This window comes from Lepisma saccharinum, chromosome 13 (genome assembly GCF_977018435.1).
Source record: "Lepisma saccharinum chromosome 13, izLepSacc3.1, whole genome shotgun sequence".
NCBI lineage: Eukaryota > Metazoa > Arthropoda > Insecta > Zygentoma > Lepismatidae > Lepisma > Lepisma saccharinum.
This window is the reverse complement of record NC_139241.1, coordinates 15,447,300-15,472,781: the sequence shown is the minus strand read 5'-3', so window position 1 is coordinate 15,472,781 and position 25,482 is coordinate 15,447,300. Positions and strand designations below refer to the sequence as shown.

The 25,482-nt window shown below is 36.7% G+C and overlaps 11 non-coding genes across 11 annotated transcripts; all 11 read left to right on the top strand.

Moving 5' to 3' along the window:
• The first annotated feature begins 1,541 nt into the window (after positions 1-1,541).
• LOC145997815 (U5 spliceosomal RNA) lies at positions 1,542-1,659 on the top strand. Its single transcript, XR_014443205.1, has one exon. It is a non-coding gene; the product is annotated as a U5 spliceosomal RNA (small nuclear RNA).
• Positions 1,660-3,219: 1,560 nt separating this feature from the next.
• On the top strand, positions 3,220-3,337 carry LOC145997871 (U5 spliceosomal RNA). The gene has a single exon (XR_014443257.1). It is a non-coding gene; the product is annotated as a U5 spliceosomal RNA (small nuclear RNA).
• Positions 3,338-4,897: 1,560 nt separating this feature from the next.
• LOC145997791 (U5 spliceosomal RNA) lies at positions 4,898-5,014 on the top strand. Its single transcript, XR_014443182.1, has one exon. It is a non-coding gene; the product is annotated as a U5 spliceosomal RNA (small nuclear RNA).
• A 1,561-nt stretch (positions 5,015-6,575) lies between these two features.
• Positions 6,576-6,693, top strand: LOC145997852 (U5 spliceosomal RNA). The gene has a single exon (XR_014443240.1). It is a non-coding gene; the product is annotated as a U5 spliceosomal RNA (small nuclear RNA).
• Positions 6,694-9,317: 2,624 nt separating this feature from the next.
• LOC145997789 (U5 spliceosomal RNA) lies at positions 9,318-9,434 on the top strand. The gene has a single exon (XR_014443181.1). It is a non-coding gene; the product is annotated as a U5 spliceosomal RNA (small nuclear RNA).
• A 1,552-nt stretch (positions 9,435-10,986) lies between these two features.
• On the top strand, positions 10,987-11,104 carry LOC145997535 (U5 spliceosomal RNA). The gene has a single exon (XR_014442938.1). It is a non-coding gene; the product is annotated as a U5 spliceosomal RNA (small nuclear RNA).
• Positions 11,105-17,479: 6,375 nt separating this feature from the next.
• On the top strand, positions 17,480-17,597 carry LOC145997534 (U5 spliceosomal RNA). Its single transcript, XR_014442937.1, has one exon. It is a non-coding gene; the product is annotated as a U5 spliceosomal RNA (small nuclear RNA).
• Positions 17,598-19,158: 1,561 nt separating this feature from the next.
• On the top strand, positions 19,159-19,276 carry LOC145997814 (U5 spliceosomal RNA). The gene has a single exon (XR_014443204.1). It is a non-coding gene; the product is annotated as a U5 spliceosomal RNA (small nuclear RNA).
• Positions 19,277-20,835: 1,559 nt separating this feature from the next.
• LOC145997870 (U5 spliceosomal RNA) lies at positions 20,836-20,953 on the top strand. The gene has a single exon (XR_014443256.1). It is a non-coding gene; the product is annotated as a U5 spliceosomal RNA (small nuclear RNA).
• Positions 20,954-22,513: 1,560 nt separating this feature from the next.
• On the top strand, positions 22,514-22,631 carry LOC145997696 (U5 spliceosomal RNA). Its single transcript, XR_014443092.1, has one exon. It is a non-coding gene; the product is annotated as a U5 spliceosomal RNA (small nuclear RNA).
• Positions 22,632-24,191: 1,560 nt separating this feature from the next.
• On the top strand, positions 24,192-24,309 carry LOC145997868 (U5 spliceosomal RNA). The gene has a single exon (XR_014443254.1). It is a non-coding gene; the product is annotated as a U5 spliceosomal RNA (small nuclear RNA).
• The last annotated feature ends 1,173 nt before the right edge of the window (positions 24,310-25,482 follow it).

The following is a 25,482-nucleotide window of genomic DNA, read 5'->3' as shown; positions in this document are numbered from 1 at the left end:
AACTGTAGGTGGAAATGTGTGCTCTTGCTCAGCTTGATAATCTCTCACCTTCTGAAATTTGCAGGCAGGAGGATCTGTATGTGCGCTTGCTGCTAAATTTCCAAATGCTCTTGTCATTTCACAACGAAGCCGAACATGGAAATGACTTCACAGGGGGGATTGTATGGAAACAGAGTTAGCATGATCAAAACAAAGTGCTTTAAACAATATGTTTTCTTCGTTTAAAACATATTTCTTTGTTTATTTCAAATGTTTAAACAAAGCGTTTGAAACATGTTTCTTTTAAGATTTGTTTAAAACACATTTTGATACATGACGTTTGATAGTTTATGATTATTTGTGTGTTTTGTAACTACGCGTTTTCTTTAAATGAGTATCATTCTCTTCATTGTGCATTAGAATCTGCTCAGTGGTTCAAAATGTACATCAAATAACACACATATGGTGATGAATACCGTGGCCCACGTTTAAAATTCATGGCTATGATTTATGCAGATGTTTAAGATTTAGATCCATTCACGATGATAATTAATCAGAAGCTACCACTTGGACTCAGTGGGGCCTGGAAACTGTGGATTAGTTGGAGCTTCTCGAACAGCGTATAGGCGAGATTTAAGACTAACATAAATGTGTATTTTAAGAAGTTAGTCAAGCGTTTGCTTGTAATATGAACACAATCAATCCTTGGATGTTCTACAGATACATTATTTTTCATTATTCTTAAAAAAATGTCATCTTGGCATTTTGTTTAAAAGTTTTATTTTTTTAAAAAAATATATCCTTTTCGACAAATCAACATTAAAAGCATGTTAAAACAAACAAAGGAACACAAATTTGCCAACCCTGTATGGAAGTAACATTGTGAAAAAGGAGTCGTTAGCGTATGATAGGAAATTTTGGAACACAAAATTCCTTTTACTTATTTCTTTCTCTCTAATTTACAATTGTCGAAATGTAACTTGCTTTGATGCCGAGATTTATTACGTTAAGTAATTTCCACGGAACTATCTTGTTTTATATTCATAGCTATTGCCCAATCTATACTAAATTTCGAGATTTCATCACTACATATATACGTGCAAGAATCGCATGACATGAAAGTGAACCGTCACAACCGAAATAACTGCGGTAATTTTCTTTCTTGCTTCGGTTTGGTTTCTTTACGAAACATTATTAAGCATGCCTGTGGGAGAAACCCGAAAGTGTAATAGTCTTGCATATGAGAACAGGTAAACTGAAAATTCTTCGTGAAATGGAATTTGTTGCCAAAGTTCAAGTTCCCACTAGTTGAAATGGTGGCCGAGAGATGGCAGAATTTGCTGTCGGTTTATCATTTGTGTACGTTGGTCCGTGCACATGACGCAAATTAGAAATCGGCACGGATTTATATCCTTATTCTCTCGTTTTAAGAAACGAAAATCACACAAAACGAGGTTTTATGTTTCAACAAGTAAAACAGCAATTTCCTACGGAACCTACACGTTCCCATGAGCAGTGAATAGAACTGCAACATAGGCTAGGAAAAATTGGTGGCCTGGAAACAACTCTGGTTTCCGTTCATACGCAAAAATCTTTCGCCTTTTACTAAAGATTTACGTGGAGGGGAACAACAAACGAGTCTAATATTATTTTTTATAAAGGCTTGGTACAAACTGAGCCCGATTAGCAAACACAACGAAAACTGTAGGTGGAAATGTGTGCTCTTGCTCAGCTTGATAATCTCTCACCTTCTGAAATTTGCATGCAGGAGGATCTGTATGTGCGCTTGCTGCTAAATTTCCAAATGCTCTTGTCATTTCACAACGAAGCCGAACATGGAAATGACTTCACAGGGGGGATTGTATGGAAACAGAGTTAGCATGATCAAAACAAAGTGCTTTAAACAATATGTTTTCTTCGTTAAAACATATTTCTTTGTTTATTTCAAATGTTTAAACAAAGCGTTTGAAACAGGTTTCTTTTCAGATTTGTTTAAAACACATTTTGATACATGACGTTTGATAGTTTATGATTATTTGTGTGTTTTGTAACTACGCGTTTTCTTTAAATGAGTATCATTCTCTTCATTGTGCATTAGAATCTGCTCAGTGGTTCAAAATGTACATCAAATAACACACATATGGTGATGAATACCGTGGCCCACGTTTAAAATTCATGGCTATGATTTATGCAGATGTTTAAGATTTAGATCCATTCACGATGATAATTAATCAGAAGCTACCACTTGGACTCAGTGGGGCCTGGAAACTGTGGATTAGTTGGAGCTTCTCGAACAGCGTATAGGCGAGATTTAAGACTAACATAAATGTGTATTTTAAGAAGTTAGTCAAGCGTTTGCTTGTAATATGAACACAATCAATCCTTGGATGTTCTACAGATACATTATTTTTCATTATTCTTAAAAAAATGTCATCTTGGCATTTTGTTTAAAAGTTTTATTTTTTTAAAAAAATATATCCTTTTCGACAAATCAACATTAAAAGCATGTTAAAACAAACAAAGGAACACAAATTTGCCAACCCTGTATGGAAGTAACATTGTGAAAAAGGAGTCGTTAGCGTATGATAGGAAATTTTGGAACACAAAATTCCTTTTACTTATTTCTTTCTCTCTAATTTACAATTGTCGAAATGTAACTTGCTTTGATGCCGAGAATTATTACGTTAAGTAATTTCCACGGAACTATCTTGTTTTATATTCATGGCTATTGCCCAATCTATACTAAATTTCGAGATTTCATCACTACATATATACGTGCAAGAATCGCATGACATGAAAGTGAACCGTCACAACCGAAATAACTGCGGTAATTTTCTTTCTTGCTTCGGTTTGGTTTCTTTACGAAACATTATTAAGCATGCCTGTGGGAGAAACCCGAAAGTGTAATAGTCTTGTATATGAGAACAGGTAAACTGAAAATTCTTTGTGAAATGGAATTTGTTGCCAAAGTTCAAGTTCCCACTAGTTGAAATGGTGGCCGAGAGATGGCAGAATTTGCTGTCGGTTTATCATTTGTGTACGTTGGTCCCTGCACATGACGCAAATTAGAAATCGGCACGGATTTATATCCTTATTCTCTCGTTTTAAGAAACGAAAATCACACAAAACGAGGTTTTATGTTTCAACAAGTAAAACAGCAATTTCCTACGGAACCTACACGTTCCCATGAGCAGTGAATAGAACTGCAACATAGGCTAGGAAAAATTGGTGGCCTGGAAACAACTCTGGTTTCCGTTCATACGCAAAAATCTTTCGCATTTTACTATAGATTTACGTAGAGGGGAACAACAAACGAGTCTAATATTATTTTTTATAAAGGCTTGGTACAAACTGAGCCCGATTAGCAAACACAACGAAAACTGTAGGTGGAAATGTGTGCTCTTGCTCAGCTTGATAATCTCTCACCTTCTGAAATTTGCAGGCAGGAGGATCTGTATGGGCGCTTGCTGCTAATTTTCCAAATGCTCTTGTCATTTCACAACGAAGCCGAACATGGAAATGACTTCACAGGGAGGATTGTATGGAAATAGAGTTAGCATGATCAAAACAAAGTGTTTTAAACAATATGTTTTCTCCGTTTAAAACATATTTCTTTGTTTATTTCAAATGTTTAAACAAAGCGTTTGAAACATGTTTCTTTTCAGATTTGTTTAAAACACATTTTGATACTTGACGTTTGATAGTTTGTGATTATTTGTGTGTTTTGTAACTACGCGTTTTCTTTAAATGAGTATCATTCTCTTTATTGTGCATTAGAATCTGCTCAGTGGTTCAAAATGTACATCAAATAACACACATATGGTGATGAATACCGTGGGCCACGTTTAAAATTCATGGCTATGATTTATGCAGATGTTTAAGATTTAGATCCATTCACGATGATAATTAATCAGAAGTTACCACTTGGACTCAGTGGGGCCTGGAAACTTTGGATTAGTTGGAGCTTCTCGAACAGCGTACAGGCGAGATTTAAGACTAACATAAATGTGTATTTAAGAAGTTAGTCAAGCGTTTGCTTGTAATATGAACACAATCAATCCTTGGATGTTCCACAAATACATTATTTTTCATTATTCTTAAAAAAATGTCATCTTGGCATTTTGTTTAAAAGTTTTATTTTTTAAAAAAAATATATCCTTTTCGACAAATCAACATTAAAAGCATGTTAAAACAAACAAAAGAACACAAATTTGCCAACCCTGTATGGAAGTAACATTGTGAAAAAGGAGTCGTTAGCGTATGATAGGAAATTTTGGAACACAAAATTCCTTTTACTTATTTCTTTCTCTCTCATTTACAATTGTCGAAATATAACTTGCTTTGATGCCGAGAATTATTACGTTAAGTAATTTCCACGGAACTATCTTGTTTTATATTCATGGCTATTGCCCAATCTATAGTAAATTTCGAGATTCGATCACTACATATATACGTGCAAGAATCGCATGACATTAAAGTGACCCGTCACAACCGAAATATCTGCGGTAATTTTCTTTCTTGCTTCGGTTTGGTTTCTTTACGAAACATTATTAAGCATGCCTGTGGGAGAAACCCGAAAGTGTAATCGTCTTGTATATGAGAACAGGTAAACTGAAAATTCTTCGTGAAATGGAATTTGTTGCCAAAGTACAAGTTCCCACTAGTTGAAATGGGGGCCGAGAGATGGCAGAATTTGCTGTCGGTTTATCATTTGTGTACGTTGGTCCGTGCACATGACGCAAATTAGAAATCGGCACGGATTTATATCCTTATTTTCTCTTTTTAAGAAACGAAAATCACACAAAACGAGGTTTTATGTTTCAACAAGTAAAACAGCAATTTCCTACGGAACCTACACGTTCCCATGAGCAGTGAATAGAACTGCAACATAGGCTAGAAAAAAATCGTGGCCTGGAAACAACTCTGGTTTCCCTTCATACGCAAAATCTTTCGCCTTTTACTAAAGATTTCCGTGGAGGGGAACAACAAACGAGTCTAATATTATTTTTTATAAAGGCTTGGTACAAACTGAGCCCGATTAGCAAACACAACGAAAACTGTAGGTAGAAATGTGTGCTCTTGCTCAGCTTGATAATCTCTCACCTTCTGAAATTTGCAGGCAGGAGGATCTGTATGGGCGCTTGCTGCTAAATTTCCAAATGCTCTTGTCATTTCACAACGAAGCCGAACATGGAAATGACTTCACAGGGAGGATTGTATGGAAACAGAGTTAGCATGATCAAAACAAAGTGTTTTAAACAATATGTTTTCTCCGTTTAAAACATATTTCTTTGTTTATTTCAAATGTTTAAACAAAGCGTTTGAAACATGTTTCTTTTCAGATTTGTTTAAAACACATTTTGATACTTGACGTTTGATAGTTTGTGCTTATTTGTGTGTTTTGTAACTACGCGTTTTCTTTAAATGTGTATCATTCTCTTCATTGTGCTTTAGAATCTGCTCAGTGGTTCAAAATGTACATCAAATAACACACATATGGTGATGAATACCGTGGGCCACGTTTAAAATTCATGGCTAAGATTTATGCAGATGTTTAAGATTTAGATCCATTCACGATGATAATTAATCAGAAGCTACCACTTGGACTCAGTGGGGCCTGGAAACTGTGGATTAGTTGGAGCTTCTCGAACAGCGTACAGGCGAGATTTAAGACTAACATAAATGTGTATTTTAAGAAGTTAGTCAAGCGTTTGCTTGTAATATGAACACAATCAATCCTTGGATGTTCTACAAATATATTATTTTTCATTATTCTTAAAAAAATGTCATCTTGGCATTTTGTTTAAAAGTTTTATTTTTTTAAAAAAAAATATCCTTTTCGACAAATCAACATTAAAAGCATGTTAAAACAAACAAAAGAACACAAATTTGCCAACCCTGTATGGAAGTAACATTGTGAAAAAGAAGTCGTTAGCGTATGATAGGAAATTTCGGAACACAAAATTCCTTTTACTTATTTCTTTCTCTCTAATTTACGATTGTCGAAATGTAACTTGCTTTGATGCCGAGAATTATTACGTTAAGTAATTTCCACGGAAATATCTTGTTTTATATTCATGGCTATTGCCCAATCTATACTAAATTTCGAGATTCCATCACTACATATATACGTGCAAGAATCGCATGACATTAAATTGACCCGTCACAACCGAAATAACTGCGGTAATTTTCTTTCTTGCTTCGGTTTGGTTTCTTTACGAAACATTATTAAGCATGCCTGTGGGAGAAACCCGAAAGTGTAATAGTTTTGTATATGAGAACAGGTAAACTGAAAATTCTTTGTGAAATGAAATTTGTTGCCAAAGTACAAGTTCCCACTAGTTGAAATGGTGGCCGAGAGATGGCAGAATTTGCTGTCGGTTTATCATTTGTGTACGTTGGTCCGTGCACATGACGCAAATTAGAAATAGGCACGGATTTACATCCTTATTCTCTCGTTTTAAGAAACGAAAATCACACAAAACGAGGTTTTATGTTTCAACAAGTAAAACAGCAATTTCCTACGGAACCTACACGTTCCCATGAGCAGTGAATAGAACTGCAACATAGGCTAGGAAAAATTGGTGGCCTGGAAACAACTCTGGTTTCCGTTCATACGCAAAAATCTTTCGCATTTTACTAAAGATTTACGTGGAGGGGAACAACAAACGAGTCTAATATTATTTTTATAAAGGCTTGGTACAAACTGAGCCCGATTAGCAAACACAACGAAAACTGTAGGTGGAAATGTGTGCTCTTGCTCAGCTTGATAATCTCTCACCTTCTGAAATTTGCAGGCAGGAGGATCTGTATGGGCGCTTGCTGCTAAATTTCCAAATGCTCTTGTCATTTCACAACGAAGCCGAACATGGAAATGACTTCACAGGGGGGATTGTATGGAAACAGAGTTAGCATGATCAAAACAAAGTGCTTTAAACAATATGTTTTCTTCGTTTAAAACATATTTCTTTGTTTATTTCAAATGTTTTAAAAAAAGCGTTTGAAACATGTTTCTTTTAAGATTTGTGTAAAACACATTTTGATACATGACGTTTGATAGTTTGTGATTATTTGTGTGTTTTGTAACTACGCGTTTTCTTTAAATGAGTATCATTTTCCTCATTGTGCATTAGAATCTTCTCAGTGGTTCAAAATGTACATCAAATAACACAAATATGGTGATGAATACCGTGGGCCACGTTTAAAATTCATGGCTATGATTTATGCAGATGTTTAAGATTTAGATCCATTCACGATGATAATTAATCAGAAGCTACCACTTGGACTCAGTGGGGCCTGGAAACTGTGGATTAGTTGGAGCTTCTCGAACAGCGTATAGGCGAGATTTAAGACTAACATAAATGTGTATTTTAAGAAGTTAGTCAAGCGTTTGCTTGTAATATGAACACAATCAATCCTTGGATGTTCTACAGATACATTATTTTTCATTATTCTTAAAAAAATGTCATCTTGGCATTTTGTTTAAAAGTTTTATTTTTTAAAAAAAATATATCCTTTTCGACAAATCAACATTAAAAGCATGTTAAAACAAACAAAAGAACACAAATTTGCCAACCCTGTATGGAAGTAACATTGTGAAAAAGGAGTCGTTAGCGTATGATAGGAAATTTTGGAACACAAAATTCCTTTTACTTATTTCTTTCTCTCTCATTTACAATTGTCGAAATATAACTTGCTTTGATGCCGAGAATTATTACGTTAAGTAATTTCCACGGAACTATCTTGTTTTATATTCATGGCTATTGCCCAATCTATAGTAAATTTCGAGATTCGATCACTACATATATACGTGCAAGAATCGCATGACATTAAAGTGACCCGTCACAACCGAAATATCTGCGGTAATTTTCTTTCTTGCTTCGGTTTGGTTTCTTTACGAAACATTATTAAGCATGCCTGTGGGAGAAACCCGAAAGTGTAATCGTCTTGTATATGAGAACAGGTAAACTGAAAATTCTTCGTGAAATGGAATTTGTTGCCAAAGTACAAGTTCCCACTAGTTGAAATGGGGGCCGAGAGATGGCAGAATTTGCTGTCGGTTTATCATTTGTGTACGTTGGTCCGTGCACATGACGCAAATTAGAAATCGGCACGGATTTATATCCTTATTTTCTCTTTTTAAGAAACGAAAATCACACAAAACGAGGTTTTATGTTTCAACAAGTAAAACAGCAATTTCCTACGGAACCTACACGTTCCCATGAGCAGTGAATAGAACTGCAACATAGGCTAGGAAAAAATCGTGGCCTGGAAGGCAAGGTTTCCTGGATTGCTATGTCCGACTCCTCCAATCTTACCTGAGCAAACGCAGTTTCTTTGTCTCCTTCTCAGGTGCAACGTCCCAAACCCGGCTCATATTAGCAGGTGTACCTCAAGGAGCAGTACTCTCTCCACTATTGTACACGCTATATACAGCAGATGTCCCAACTTCAGAGAGATGTTTCCAAGCCACATATGCTGACGACACCGCATTTTTTGCAGCCAGTCGTCGAATAGCCTTATGCTACCGCTACCTTCAACAACAACTCGATGAGTTCCAAGCGTGGGCTCGCAAATGGCGTCTGAAGGTGAACACCGGGAAAAGTGTATGTGTCATCCACACAAAAAGAAGAAAGTATGAACTCAGACAACTTTCATATTACGGACAAGCAGTGCCACATGAAGACAAAGTCAAATATCTAGGGGTCACCCTAGATCGAGGACTCACGTTTGCCTCTCACATCCAAGATGTGGCCAACAGAGGACTACGAAAAGTATTTGCACTTTTCGTTATGTTCACATGTCCGGAACTCACACTACAGACGAGGCTACATCTACTCCAGATGTACATCATTCCAACTTTGACCTACGCGGGCCCAGCCTGGCAGCATGCCGCCTATTCACATCTTAAACGATTGGAACGGGTGCAAAGCAAAGCAGCTCGGATAATCTCAGGCCACGACATCTATACACGCAGCACCCAAGTTTTGGAGGATCTGGAATTAACTCCAGTGATCCAGCAGCTTCGAGACGCTCACCAAAAATTCTGGCAAACCCTGCCGAGACATACAAATCCGGAAATAGAACATATGGGAACAGCAAATCCCTTCAGACACACATATCCAATGCCACGGCCATGAAACATAATTTCCATATGAAGCATTCCTTGTGTTGCGACAGTTGCACACACAAGATCCACGTATAGCCACAGGCACTTTTCATTAATCCCACACACACTTCACTTATACACTTTTCATAGAGTCAAGGGCCAAAACAGCTCGACACTCAACTTCAAAACGTCAGATTTATGCCATGCCATGCCATGCCATGCCTGGAAACAACTCTGGTTTCCCTTCATACGCAAAATCTTTCGCCTTTTACTAAAGATTTCCGTGGAGGGGAACAACAAACGAGTCTAATATTATTTTTTATAAAGGCTTGGTACAAACTGAGCCCGATTAGCAAACACAACGAAAACTGTAGGTAGAAATGTGTGCTCTTGCTCAGCTTGATAATCTCTCACCTTCTGAAATTTGCAGGCAGGAGGATCTGTATGGGCGCTTGCTGCTAAATTTCCAAATGCTCTTGTCATTTCACAACGAAGCCGAACATGGAAATGACTTCACAGGGAGGATTGTATGGAAACAGAGTTAGCATGATCAAAACAAAGTGTTTTAAACAATATGTTTTCTCCGTTTAAAACATATTTCTTTGTTTATTTCAAATGTTTAAACAAAGCGTTTGAAACATGTTTCTTTTCAGATTTGTTTAAAACACATTTTGATACTTGACGTTTGATAGTTTGTGCTTATTTGTGTGTTTTGTAACTACGCGTTTTCTTTAAATGTGTATCATTCTCTTCATTGTGCTTTAGAATCTGCTCAGTGGTTCAAAATGTACATCAAATAACACACATATGGTGATGAATACCGTGGGCCACGTTTAAAATTCATGGCTAAGATTTATGCAGATGTTTAAGATTTAGATCCATTCACGATGATAATTAATCAGAAGCTACCACTTGGACTCAGTGGGGCCTGGAAACTGTGGATTAGTTGGAGCTTCTCGAACAGCGTACAGGCGAGATTTAAGACTAACATAAATGTGTATTTTAAGAAGTTAGTCAAGCGTTTGCTTGTAATATGAACACAATCAATCCTTGGATGTTCTACAAATATATTATTTTTCATTATTCTTAAAAAAATGTCATCTTGGCATTTTGTTTAAAAGTTTTATTTTTTAAAAAAAAAATATCCTTTTCGACAAATCAACATTAAAAGCATGTTAAAACAAACAAAAGAACACAAATTTGCCAACCCTGTATGGAAGTAACATTGTGAAAAAGAAGTCGTTAGCGTATGATAGGAAATTTCGGAACACAAAATTCCTTTTACTTATTTCTTTCTCTCTAATTTACGATTGTCGAAATGTAACTTGCTTTGATGCCGAGAATTATTACGTTAAGTAATTTCCACGGAAATATCTTGTTTTATATTCATGGCTATTGCCCAATCTATACTAAATTTCGAGATTCCATCACTACATATATACGTGCAAGAATCGCATGACATGAAAGTGACCCGTCACAACCGAAATAACTGCGGTAATTTTCTTTCTTGCTTTGGTTTACGAAACATTATTAAGCATGCCTGTGGGAGAAACCCGAAAGTGTAATCGTCTTGTATATGAGAACAGGTAAACTGAAAATTCTTCGTGAAATGGAATTTGTTGCCAAAGTACAAATTCCCACTAGTTGGAATGGTGGCCGAGAGATGGCAGAATTTGCTGTCGGTTTATCATTTGTGTACGTTGGTCCGTGCACATGACGCAAATTAGAAATCGGCACGGATTTATATCCTTATTCTCTCGTTTCAAGAAACGAAAATCACACAAAACGAGGTTTTATGTTTCAACAAGTAAAACAGCAATTTCCTACGGAACCTACACGTTCCCATGAGCAGTGAATAGAACTGCAACATAGGCTAGGAAAAATTGGTGGCCTGGAAACAACTCTGGTTTCCCTTCATACGCAAAAATCTTTCGCCTTTTACTAAAGATTTCCGTGGAGGGGAACAACAAACGAGTCTAATATTATTTTTTATAAAGGCTTGGTACAAACTGAGCCCGATTAGCAAACACAACGAAAACTGTAGGTGGAAATGTGTGCTCTTGCTCAGCTTGATAATCTCTCACTTTCTGAAATTTGCAGGCAGGAGGATCTGTATGGGCGCTTGCTGCTAATTTTCCAAATGCTCTTGTCATTTCACAACGAAGCCGAACATGGAAATGACTTCACAGGGAGGATTGTATGGAAATAGAGTTAGCATGATCAAAACAAAGTGTTTTAAACAATATGTTTTCTCCGTTTAAAACATATTTCTTTGTTTATTTCAAATGTTTAAACAAAGCGTTTGAAACATGTTTCTTTTAAGATTTGTTTAAAACACATTTTGATACTTGACGTTTGATAGTTTGTGATTATTTGTGTGTTTTGTAACTACGCGTTTTCTTTAAATGAGTATCATTCTCTTTATTGTGCATTAGAATCTGCTCAGTGGTTCAAAATGTACATCAAATAACACAAATATGGTGATGAATACCGTGGGCCACGTTTAAAATTCATGGCTATGATTTATGCAGATGTTTAAGATTTAGATCCATTCACGATGATAATTAATCAGAAGTTACCACTTGGACTCAGTGGGGCCTGGAAACTTTGGATTAGTTGGAGCTTCTCGAACAGCGTACAGGCGAGATTTAAGACTAACATAAATGTGTATTTTAAGAAGTTAGTCAAGCGTTTGCTTGTAATATGAACACAATCAATCCTTGGATGTTCTACAAATACATTATTTTTCATTATTCTTAAAAAAATGTCATCTTGGCATTTTGTTTAAAAGTTTTATTTTTTTAAAAAAAATATATCCTTTTCGACAAATCAACATTAAAAGCATGTTAAAACAAACAAAAGAACACAAATTTGCCAACCCTGTATGGAAGTAACATTGTGAAAAAGAAGTCGTTAGCGTATGAAATAAAATTTTGGAACACAAAATTCCTTTTACTTATTTCTTTCTCTCTAATTTACAATTGTCGAAATGTAACTTGCTTTGATGCCGAGAATTATTACGTTAAGTAATTTCCACGGAACTATCTTGTTTTATATTCATGGCTATTGCCCAATCTATACTAAATTTCGAGATTCCATCACTACATATATACGTGCAAGAATCGCATGACATGAAAGTGACCCGTCACAACCGAAATAACTGCGGTAATTTGCTTTCTTGCTTCGGTTTGGTTTCTTTACGAAACATTATTAAGCATGCCTGTGGGAGAAACCCGAAAGTGTAATCGTGTTGCATATGAGAACAGGTAAACTGAAAATTCTTCGTGAAATGGAATTTGTTGCCAAAGTACAAGTTCCCACTAGTTGAAATGGTGGCCGAGAGATGGCAGAATTTGCTGTCGGTTTATCATTTGTGTACGTTGGTCCGTGCACATGACGCAAATTAGAAATCGGCACGGATTTATATCCTTATTCTCTCGTTTTAAGAAACGAAAATTACACAAAACGAGGTTTTATGTTTCAACAAGTAAAACAGCAATTTCCTACGGAACCTACACGTTCCCATGAGCAGTGAATTGAACTGCAACATAGGCTAGGAAAAATTGGTGGCCTGGAAACGTCAGTGCGTCGAGAGAAAACCCCCTTGGAACATTCGCTGTGACTGTAATTTCAGTACGTTTGGAACGGACGACTGGAGGTAATTGCAGTCTATACAGTGGTTTGGTGTTTCCGAGGTACATTGTTGAACGCCTTGCTGCGAAGGGATATCTAGCTCGAACGACACTTTTCAGGTGGCCGCAACTAGGTTGTAGCCCCAAACTTTCAACGGTGGAGCTCTGGTCACCAGTAACTAATCCTCCAGGGCACAGTACTTAGAGGTATCAATACTGCTTATTTTGAAGCAAACCGTGTTTTGCAACCCACGCTTGCAACACGTGCTTGTACAGGAGCAACCTGTGTTTGCCACCCAGTTATATCTGGAGCAAACTGTGCACGCAATTCCCGTTTGCAGCACTTGTCACTCTGTTTCTCATTGTTGTTTCCGCCTTGTTGATTTTAAGATAAGTATCGGTAGGTGTCCTCCCTGTGTTCACCATGCATAAAGGACTCCCCCAACAAGTTGGGGGTGCACACGCTCGAGACAGGAACATACAAAAACAAGACCGAGGAAAATCAAGAAGCACCTCAGCTGATTCAAAGACGGCTAGGGATCGCTCTCGATCCCCTCTCCAACAACAAAAGAAGCAAAAATACCACGAACAAACATGCAATCCAAAGTTAAATCCCAGAGATACCACACAAATTGATGGCCGAACTGAAGAAAATACCACTGTCTACAACTTCCTACTACAAAATTACGACCCCAAGTACAGAACTTCTAAGTTACTCCTTCAACAATTACAAAAATACCTCCCCCGAGCACAAGTAGAACAAATTATATTCACCAGAAATGGCATCATTATAAAATCCAGAGATCCGCAATTTCTATCCACTTTGAGAAACAAAGTTTCGTTCGAAATTTTTGGACCACAGGCTGCTCTATCCCAACTGACACCCAAAACTGCCAAACAATCACCACCCCCAAACAAACCACCTCATATGTCAGTCGTTATTAAAGGCGTAGATCCAGCACTCGCTGACCAAGAAGTATTAGAAGAACTACGTTTGGAAGGGCATGAAGTTATAAAATGCGTTCGAATCCAAAACAACAACGGACCAACTTACCTGATGCGAGTAATAACAGATTGTTCCAGCACAATCGATCGCTTACTTCATGAAGGGGCTTATATATATCGCCAACGACATAGGGTTGAACCATCGCATTCAAGGGCACCTCTTCCGTTACGATGTGAACGCTGCCAGAAATACAACGTCCACACTACGGCAAATTGCCCCGAAACACCTATCTGTGGCTATTGTTCTGGCCAACACACGACTAAAGAGTGCACAAATCTGAATGCACCACCCAAATGTAACACGTGCAAAAAGGCTCATCCCTCATATAGTTACCGTTGTACTGCACGCCCAAACCCCGAAGCCTCACGCCCTGACCTAACTGTACCATTAAGAACTATGGACTCTACAACTCCACCACAGAACTCTCTGAAACAACCAGTGACTGTTGAAGATCTACTTAGATTTCAAACATTAACCCTACAAAATATCCACCCATTTCTACGCCAACATATATTACAACAGATAGTACAGACAGCTAAGACTCTTTTTCGTGTCCACCTGTTCGCTACATATTCTGGTCCACATGTACATTTTCAAATTGTACCACTGGAAACTGAAGTTTAGAAACCTAACTGTTATTTATATAATTATGGCGGGCTATATACAATATAATTTCCTATTTATGAACATCCGTTCTCTACCGAAACATAAAGCTATATTCCAGGAACTTCTCCTGGAAGAAGACATTCATTTCTTTGCACTGAATGAAACCCGTATCCCCAAAGCCACACCCCTTTACATACCCAGGTATTCCTTGCTACATACACCTGGTCCTACAACGGCGCAACGATTATGTGGTGGAGTAGCCCTAGGGATCAAGCCAAAATTTCCCTATAGAACAAATATATTACCACCTCAATTACCATACCAGGAATATTCTATTGCCACACTTTATCTCAAAAGTATAAATGTGACATTGGCTACTGTATATATACGACCCACTAGCCCTCTACCTACGGACTTCTTTCTTTATATCGCTTCTATATACCGTCACTACTTCATACTAGCTGATATTAATATACATAGTCGAACAAATGCAGAACGAACAGCTTTCCACACTACCATCGATAACAATACTACAGGTATATTTCAAGATTTACCATCTGCAACTCGTCCAGAGAGTAACACAACCCCCGATGTAGTTTTTGTATCACCTTCCTTAGCTGACAAAATTAACATGGAAGTTCTAGCACCGATAGGAAGTGATCATGCACCAATTAAAATAACTCTACCAGTGCACCACTATACTCAACACAAACAGGTTCCTCCAAAGCGGATCTATGATTATAACAGAGCAAATTGGGAAGGTTATCGAGAAGATCTCTCCACTGTCTTTCAAAATTTCACCCCTCCAACGAACTCTAACGAACTAGATAAGGCTGTAGAAAACATCACGTCAGAAGTCAAACAAGCAGCAAGTACACATATACCACAGATAACTGTGAACAGTTTTAAACCTAAATTACCACCTAAATACCTTCATCTAGTGACTGCATCACGTCGTGCCTATCGGGAATACGTACAAACAAGGAATCCTGAATGTCTGCGAGTTCACCGTCAATGGATAAGAACTGTCCATAACTACATAAAGGCACACAAACAACGTCAGTGGATAAACACTTGCAATCACCTTGATGCTGAAAGCCATCCTAGCAAATTCTGGAAACGATTTCATATGCTTACAGGAAAACATACAAGTACTACGTATCCTCTTCTCTCACAACAACAAGCTCTTACAAATGATTACGAAAAGGCAAATGAATTTGCACAAATTCTCCAAGACACATTTACTCCTCCGCTTCCGCTTGCTCCTAATAGCAGATTAGAATCTCAAATAACAAGGAAGGTACATCCTGAAAATAGACAACTGCAACCCAGCCCTCATCATGCTATCAACGCAAATCACCCTCTTACTACTTTAATTACCACAGATGATATAACAAACGCAGTCCGAAACAAAAGAAACACTGCCCCAGGGTTTGATTCCATAACATATGTTTTGATAAAGCAAGCTCCACTAGCAATGTTGTCATTGCTCGCCTTGATATACAACTTAATCCTTCGCACTGGATATTACCCTGTCGAATGGAAAGTGTCGAAAGTACTCATGTTTCCGAAACCTGATAAAGATCGTACAGATCCAAAATGCTATAGACCTATACAACTAACATCAATACTCAGCAAAATCCTTGAAAAAATTTTAGTCCGCCGATTACACTCTCACTTATTGTCAAATAATTTTCTCCCGATACACCAAGCCGGATTTAGGCCACACTTTAGCGTCTTGGATAACCTACTAAGACTCTCAAATCGAATCTACAACCAGTACAATACATCTAAACCCTCTTGTTTAATACTATTCGATCTTGAAAAGGCATTCGATAAAGTGTGGCACACCGGCCTCATATATAAACTGCATAAGTTTCGCCTTCCTCTCTGTTACATTCGTTTAATTTTCAACTTTCTTACCAACCGAATGGCATATGTAACAATAAATAACAATATGTCTCACCCTATCTTCTTGAACGCCGGAGTACCGCAAGGATCGGTTTTATCTCCACTGCTCTACTTACTTTATGTCGCAGATATGCCAACATTCTCTGAGGTGTCAACATACCAATACGCTGATGATACAGCTCTACTGGCTTGTGGTTCTACAATTCAAGCAATAAATCGCATTATGCAACCAACTATTAATGTATTTCAACGATGGTGCGACACTTGGAGACTCACCATCAATAGCGCAAAAACTCAAGCCATAATATTTCTTCCTACAGGATGTCGCTCACGGATACAAAGAAATCCAAGTCTGTTAGATCTTAAGATCCGTGGCACACGCATAATACCTACCAACAGCGTCAAATACCTTGGTGTCATATTTGACACAAAACTAACATGGACACCACACCTGCAGAACATCAAAAAGAAAGCCAAAAACAGACTACAGCTGATGAAGAGACTTGTCGGCACGAACTGGGGACTTCGAGCAAACATCCTCCTAAATACCTATCTGGCCTTTCTTCGGCCCGTACTTACGTATGGACACACAGCATGGCTCTCAGCAGAGGACTCGTTCTATGAACGACTACAAATCATAGAGAGACATGCATGTCGACTGGCATACAGAATCAAACTACCAAGTCCAACTCGACTCTTATATACACAAATACGTTTTCCACATATAACACTTCACCTAGAGGCATTGCGAAAAGAATATATAAATAACAGGATGAACAAAGAACACCCACCGTTGGTTCACACAATCCGTGAAGATGCAATACACGACTGCTACCCGTACAGATTGTATACTCCATTACAACATCTTTTAACTCTGTATACTCTGACCATCGGGCCCAGACATCCTGATTATGTACTATACACCATTCATCATCCACCACAACTACGACCACATTTATACCCTTCATATTGCAACTAATAATCAAACTACAAGAAAGGGTATTTATTTACTAACATAAGAATGAAAGTAGGGTGTTATATAATATAGCATGAAAATCCAAGGTCATTTCAAGACCAGGTTAGTGTTCATTTCATAATTCCAAAAATAGAAAAAGTGCACTTAGCCTATCTATTATTATTATTATATATTTAAAAGTATCAGCACGTACCGAAGAGAGGGACATAACCCTCTAAACGGATGAACGAAAAAAAAAAAAAAAAAAAAAGGCATGGAAACAACTCTGGTTTCCCTTCATACGCAAAAATCTTTCGCCTTTTACTAAAGATTTCCGTGGAGGGGAACAACAAACGAGTCTAATATTATTTTTTATAAAGGCTTGGTACAAACTGAGCCCGATTAGCAAACACAACGAAAACTGTAGGTGGAAATGTGTGCTCTTGCTCAGCTTGATAATCTCTCACCTTCTGAAATTTGCAGGCAGGAGGATCTGTATGTGCGCTTGCTGCTAAATTTCCAAATGCTCTTGTCATTTCACAACGAAGCCGAACATGGAAATGACTTCACAGGGGGGATTGTATGGAAACAGAGTTAGCATGATCAAAACAAAGTGCTTTAAACAATATGTTTTCTTCGTTTAAAACATATTTCTTTGTTTATTTCAAATGTTTAAACAAAGCGTTTGAAACATGTTTCTTTTAAGATTTGTTTAAAACACATTTTGATACATGACGTTTGATAGTTTATGATTATTTGTGTGTTTTGTAACTACGCGTTTTCTTTAAATGAGTATCATTCTCTTCATTGTGCATTAGAATCTGCTCAGTGGTTCAAAATGTACATCAAATAACACACATATGGTGATGAATACCGTGGCCCACGTTTAAAATTCATGGCTATGATTTATGCAGATGTTTAAGATTTAGATCCATTCACGATGATAATTAATCAGAAGCTACCACTTGGACTCAGTGGGGCCTGGAAACTGTGGATTAGTTGGAGCTTCTCGAACAGCGTATAGGCGAGATTTAAGACTAACATAAATGTGTATTTTAAGAAGTTAGTCAAGCGTTTGCTTGTAATATGAACACAATCAATCCTTGGATGTTCTACAGATACATTATTTTTCATTATTCTTAAAAAAATGTCATCTTGGCATTTTGTTTAAAAGTTTTATTTTTTTAAAAAAATATATCCTTTTCGACAAATCAACATTAAAAGCATGTTAAAACAAACAAAGGAACACAAATTTGCCAACCCTGTATGGAAGTAACATTGTGAAAAAGGAGTCGTTAGCGTATGATAGGAAATTTTGGAACACAAAATTCCTTTTACTTATTTCTTTCTCTCTAATTTACAATTGTCGAAATGTAACTTGCTTTGATGCCGAGAATTATTACGTTAAGTAATTTCCACGGAACTATCTTGTTTTATATTCATAGCTATTGCCCAATCTATACTAAATTTCGAGATTTCATCACTACATATATACGTGCAAGAATCGCATGACATGAAAGTGAACCGTCACAACCGAAATAACTGCGGTAATTTGCTTTCTTGCTTCGGTTTGGTTTCTTTACGAAACATTATTAAGCATGCCTGTGGGAGAAACCCGAAAGTGTAATAGTCTTGCATATGAGAACAGGTAAACTGAAAATTCTTCGTGAAATGGAATTTGTTGCCAAAGTTCAAGTTCCCACTAGTTGAAATGGTGGCCGAGAGATGGCAGAATTTGCTGTCGGTTTATCATTTGTGTACGTTGGTCCGTGCACATGACGCAAATTAGAAATCGGCACGGATTTATATCCTTATTCTCTCGTTTTAAGAAACGAAAATCACACAAAACGAGGTTTTATGTTTCAACAAGTAAAACAGCAATTTCCTACGGAACCTACACGTTCCCATGAGCAGTGAATAGAACTGCAACATAGGCTAGGAAAAATTGGTGGCCTGGAAACAACTCTGGTTTCCGTTCATACGCAAAAATCTTTCGCCTTTTACTAAAGATTTACGTGGAGGGGAACAACAAACGAGTCTAATATTATTTTTTATAAAGGCTTGGTACAAACTGAGCCCGATTAGCAAACACAACGAAAACTGTAGGTGGAAATGTGTGCTCTTGCTCAGCTTGATAATCTCTCACCTTCTGAAATTTGCATGCAGGAGGATCTGTATGTGCGCTTGCTGCTAAATTTCCAAATGCTCTTGTCATTTCACAACGAAGCCGAACATGGAAATGACTTCACAGGGGGGATTGTATGGAAACAGAGTTAGCATGATCAAAACAAAGTGCTTTAAACAATATGTTTTCTTCGTTAAAACATATTTCTTTGTTTATTTCAAATGTTTAAACAAAGCGTTTGAAACAGGTTTCTTTTCAGATTTGTTTAAAACACATTTTGATACATGACGTTTGATAGTTTATGATTATTTGTGTGTTTTGTAACTACGCGTTTTCTTTAAATGAGTATCATTCTCTTCATTGTGCATTAGAATCTGCTCAGTGGTTCAAAATGTACATCAAATAACACACATATGGTGATGAATACCGTGGCCCACGTTTAAAATTCATGGCTATGATTTATGCAGATGTTTAAGATTTAGATCCATTCACGATGATAATTAATCAGAAGCTACCACTTGGACTCAGTGGGGCCTGGAAACTGTGGATTAGTTGGAGCTTCTCGAACAGCGTATAGGCGAGATTTAAGACTAACATAAATGTGTATTTAAGAAGTTAGTCAAGCGTTTGCTTGTAATATGAACACAATCAATCCTTGGATGTTCTACAGATACATTATTTTTCATTATTCTTAAAAAAATGTCATCTTGGCATTTTGTTTAAAAGTTTTATTTTTTTAAAAAAATATATCCTTTTCGACAAATCAACATTAAAAGCATGTTAAAACAAACAAAGGAACACAAATTTGCCAACCCTGTATGGAAGTAACATTGTGAAAAAGGAGTCGTTAGCGTATGATAGGAAATTTTGGAACACAAAATTCCTTTTACTTATTTCTTTCTCTATAATTTACAATTGTCGAAATGTAACTTGCTTTGATGCCGAGAATTATTACGTTAAGTAATTTCCACGGAACTATCTTGTTTTATATTCATGGCTATTGCCCAATCTATACTAAATTTCGAGATTTCATCACTACATATATACGTGCAAGAATCGCATGACATGAAAGTGAACCGTCACAACCGAAATAACTGCGGTAATTTTCTTTCTTGCTTCGGTTTGGTTTCTTTACGAAACATTATTAAGCATGCCTGTGGGAGAAACCCGAAAGTGTAATAGTCTTGTATATGAGAACAGGTAAACTGAAAATTCTTTGTGAAATGGAATTTGTTGCCAAAGTTCAAGTTCCCACTAGTTGAAATGGTGGCCGAGAGATGGCAGAATTTGCTGTCGGTTTATCATTTGTGTACGTTGGTCCCTGCACATGACGCAAATTAGAAATCGGCACGGATTTATATCCTTATTCTCTCGTTTTAAGAAACGAAAATCACACAAAACGAGGTTTTATGTTTCAACAAGTAAAACAGCAATTTCCTACGGAACCTACACGTTCCCATGAGCAGTGAATAGAACTGCAACATAGGCTAGGAAAAATTGGTGGCCTGGAAACAACTCTGGTTTCCGTTCATACGCAAAAATCTTTCGCATTTTACTATAGATTTACGTAGAGGGGAACAACAAACGAGTCTAATATTATTTTTTATAAAGGCTTGGTACAAACTGAGCCCGATTAGCAAACACAACGAAAACTGTAGGTGGAAATGTGTGCTCTTGCTCAGCTTGATAATCTCTCACCTTCTGAAATTTGCAGGCAGGAGGATCTGTATGGGCGCTTGCTGCTAATTTTCCAAATGCTCTTGTCATTTCACAACGAAGCCGAACATGGAAATGACTTCACAGGGAGGATTGTATGGAAATAGAGTTAGCATGATCAAAACAAAGTGTTTTAAACAATATGTTTTCTCCGTTTAAAACATATTTCTTTGTTTATTTCAAATGTTTAAACAAAGCGTTTGAAACATGTTTCTTTTCAGATTTGTTTAAAACACATTTTGATACTTGACGTTTGATAGTTTGTGATTATTTGTGTGTTTTGTAACTACGCGTTTTCTTTAAATGAGTATCATTCTCTTTATTGTGCATTAGAATCTGCTCAGTGGTTCAAAATGTACATCAAATAACACACATATGGTGATGAATACCGTGGGCCACGTTTAAAATTCATGGCTATGATTTATGCAGATGTTTAAGATTTAGATCCATTCACGATGATAATTAATCAGAAGTTACCACTTGGACTCAGTGGGGCCTGGAAACTTTGGATTAGTTGGAGCTTCTCGAACAGCGTACAGGCGAGATTTAAGACTAACATAAATGTGTATTTAAGAAGTTAGTCAAGCGTTTGCTTGTAATATGAACACAATCAATCCTTGGATGTTCCACAAATACATTATTTTTCATTATTCTTAAAAAAATGTCATCTTGGCATTTTGTTTAAAAGTTTTATTTTTTTAAAAAAATATATCCTTTTCGACAAATCAACATTAAAAGCATGTTAAAACAAACAAAAAAACACAAATTTGCCAACCCTGTATGGAAGTAACATTGTGAAAAAGAAGTCGTTAGCGTATGAAATAAAATTTTGGAACACAAAATTCCTTTTACTTATTTCTTTCTCTCTAATTTACAATTGTCGAAATGTAACTTGCTTTGATGCCGAGAATTATTACGTTAAGTAATTTCCACGGAACTATCTTGTTTTATATTCATGGCTATTGCCCAATCTATACTAAATTTCGAGATTCCATCACTACATATATACGTGCAAGAATCGCATGACATGAAAGTGACCCGTCACAACCGAAATAACTGCGGTAATTTGCTTTCTTGCTTCGGTTTGGTTTCTTTACGAAACATTATTAAGCATGCCTGTGGGAGAAACCCGAAAGTGTAAGAGTCTTGCATATGAGAACAGGTAAACTGAAAATTCTTCGTGAAATGGAATTTGTTGCCAAAGTACAAGTTCCCACTAGTTGAAATGGTGGCCGAGAGATGGCAGAATTTGCTGTCGGTTTATCATTTGTGTACGTTGGTCCGTGCACATGACGCAAATTAGAAATCGGCACGGATTTATATCCTTATTCTCTCGTTTTAAGAAACGAAAATTACACAAAACGAGGTTTTATGTTTCAACAAGTAAAACAGCAATTTCCTACGGAACCTACACGTTCCCATGAGCAGTGAATAGAACTGCAACATAGGCTAGGAAAAATTGGTGGCCTGGAAACAACTCTGGTTTCCCTTCATACGCAAAAATCTTTCGCCTTTTACTAGAGATTTCCGTGGAGGGGAACAACAAACGAGTCTAATATTATTTTTTATAAAGGCTTGGTACAAACTGAGCCCGATTAGCAAACACAACGAAAACTGTAGGTGGAAATGTGTGCTCTTGCTCAGCTTGATAATCTCTCACCTTCTGAAATTTGCATGCAGGAGGATCTGTATGTGCGCTTGCTGCTAAATTTCCAAATGCTCTTGTCATTTCACAACGAAGCCGAACATGGAAATGACTTCACAGGGGGGATTGTATGGAAACAGAGTTAGCATGATCAAAACAAAGTGCTTTAAACAATATATTTTCTTCGTTAAAACATATTTCTTTGTTTATTTCAAATGTTTAAACAAAGCGTTTGAAACAGGTTTCTTTTCAGATTTGTTTAAAACACATTTTGATACATGACGTTTGATAGTTTATGATTATTTGTGTGTTTTGTAACTACGCGTTTTCTTCAAATGAGTATCATTCTCTTCATTGTGCATTAGAATCTGCTCAGTGGTTCAAAATGTACATCAAATAACACACATATGGTGATGAATACCGTGGCCCACGTTTAAAATTCATGGCTATGATTTATGCAGATGTTTAAGATTTAGATCCATTCACGATGATAATTAATCAGAAGCTACCACTTGGACTCAGTGGGGCCTGGAAACTGTGGATTAGTTGGAGCTTCTCGAACAGCGTATAGGCGAGATTTAAGACTAACATAAATGTGTATTTTAAGAAGTTAGTCAAGCGTTTGCTTGTAATATGAACACAATCAATCCTTGGATGTTCTACAGATACATTATTTTTCATTATTCTTAAAAAAAGGTCATCTTGGCATTTTGTTTAAAAGTTTTATTTTTTTAAAAAAATATATCCTTTTCGACAAATCAACATTAAAAGCATGTTAAAACAAACAAAGGAACACAAATTTGCCAACCCTGTATGGAAGTAACATTGTGAAAAAGGAGTCGTTAGCGTATGATAGGAAATTTTGGAACACAAAATTCCTTTTACTTATTTCTTTCTCTCTAATTTACAATTGTCGAAATGTAACTTGCTTTGATGCCGAGAATTATTACGTTAAGTAATTTCCACGGAACTATCTTGTTTTATATTCATGGCTATTGCCCAATCTATACTAAATTTCGAGATTTCATCACTACATATATACGTGCAAGAATCGCATGACATGAAAGTGAACCGTCACAACCGAAATAACTGCGGTAATTTTCTTTCTTGCTTCGGTTTGGTTTCTTTACGAAACATTATTAAGCATGCCTGTGGGAGAAACCCGAAAGTGTAATAGTCTTGTATATGAGAACAGGTAAACTGAAAATTCTTTGTGAAATGGAATTTGTTGCCAAAGTTCAAGTTCCCACTAGTTGAAATGGTGGCCGAGAGATGGCAGAATTTGCTGTCGGTTTATCATTTGTGTACGTTGGTCCGTGCACATGACGCAAATTAGAAATCGGCACGGATTTATATCCTTATTCTCTCGTTTTAAGAAACGAAAATCACACAAAACGAGGTTTTATGTTTCAACAAGTAAAACAGCAATTTCCTACGGAACCTACACGTTCCCATGAGCAGTGAATAGAACTGCAACATAGGCTAGGAAAAATTGGTGGCCTGGAAACAACTCTGGTTTCCGTTCATACGCAAAAATCTTTCGCATTTTACTATAGATTTACGTAGAGGGGAACAACAAACGAGTCTAATATTATTTTTTATAAAGGCTTGGTACAAACTGAGCCCGATTAGCAAACACAACGAAAACTGTAGGTGGAAATGTGTGCTCTTGCTCAGCTTGATAATCTCTCACCTTCTGAAATTTGCAGGCAGGAGGATCTGTATGGGCGCTTGCTGCTAATTTTCCAAATGCTCTTGTCATTTCACAACGAAGCCGAACATGGAAATGACTTCACAGGGAGGATTGTATGGAAATAGAGTTAGCATGATCAAAACAAAGTGTTTTAAACAATATGTTTTCTCCGTTTAAAACATATTTCTTTGTTTATTTCAAATGTTTAAACAAAGCGTTTGAAACATGTTTCTTTTCAGATTTGTTTAAAACACATTTTGATACTTGACGTTTGATAGTTTGTGATTATTTGTGTGTTTTGTAACTACGCGTTTTCTTTAAATGAGTATCATTCTCTTTATTGTGCATTAGAATCTGCTCAGTGGTTCAAAATGTACATCAAATAACACACATATGGTGATGAATACCGTGGGCCACGTTTAAAATTCATGGCTATGATTTATGCAGATGTTTAAGATTTAGATCCATTCACGATGATAATTAATCAGAAGTTACCACTTGGACTCAGTGGGGCCTGGAAACTTTGGATTAGTTGGAGCTTCTCGAACAGCGTACAGGCGAGATTTAAGACTAACATAAATGTGTATTTAAGAAGTTAGTCAAGCGTTTGCTTGTAATATGAACACAATCAATCCTTGGATGTTCCACAAATACATTATTTTTCATTATTCTTAAAAAAATGTCATCTTGGCATTTTGTTTAAAAGTTTTATTTTTTTAAAAAAATATATCCTTTTCGACAAATCAACATTAAAAGCATGTTAAAACAAACAAAAGAACACAAATTTGCCAACCCTGTATGGAAGTAACATTGTGAAAAAGAAGTCGTTAGCGTATGAAATAAAATTTTGGAACACAAAATTCCTTTTACTTATTTCTTTCTCTCTAATTTACAATTGTCGAAATGTAACTTGCTTTGATGCCGAGAATTATTACGTTAAGTAATTTCCACGGAACTATCTTGTTTTATATTCATGGCTATTGCCCAATCTATACTAAATTTCGAGATTCCATCACTACATATATACGTGCAAGAATCGCATGACATGAAAGTGACCCGTCACAACCGAAATAACTGCGGTAATTTGCTTTCTTGCTTCGGTTTG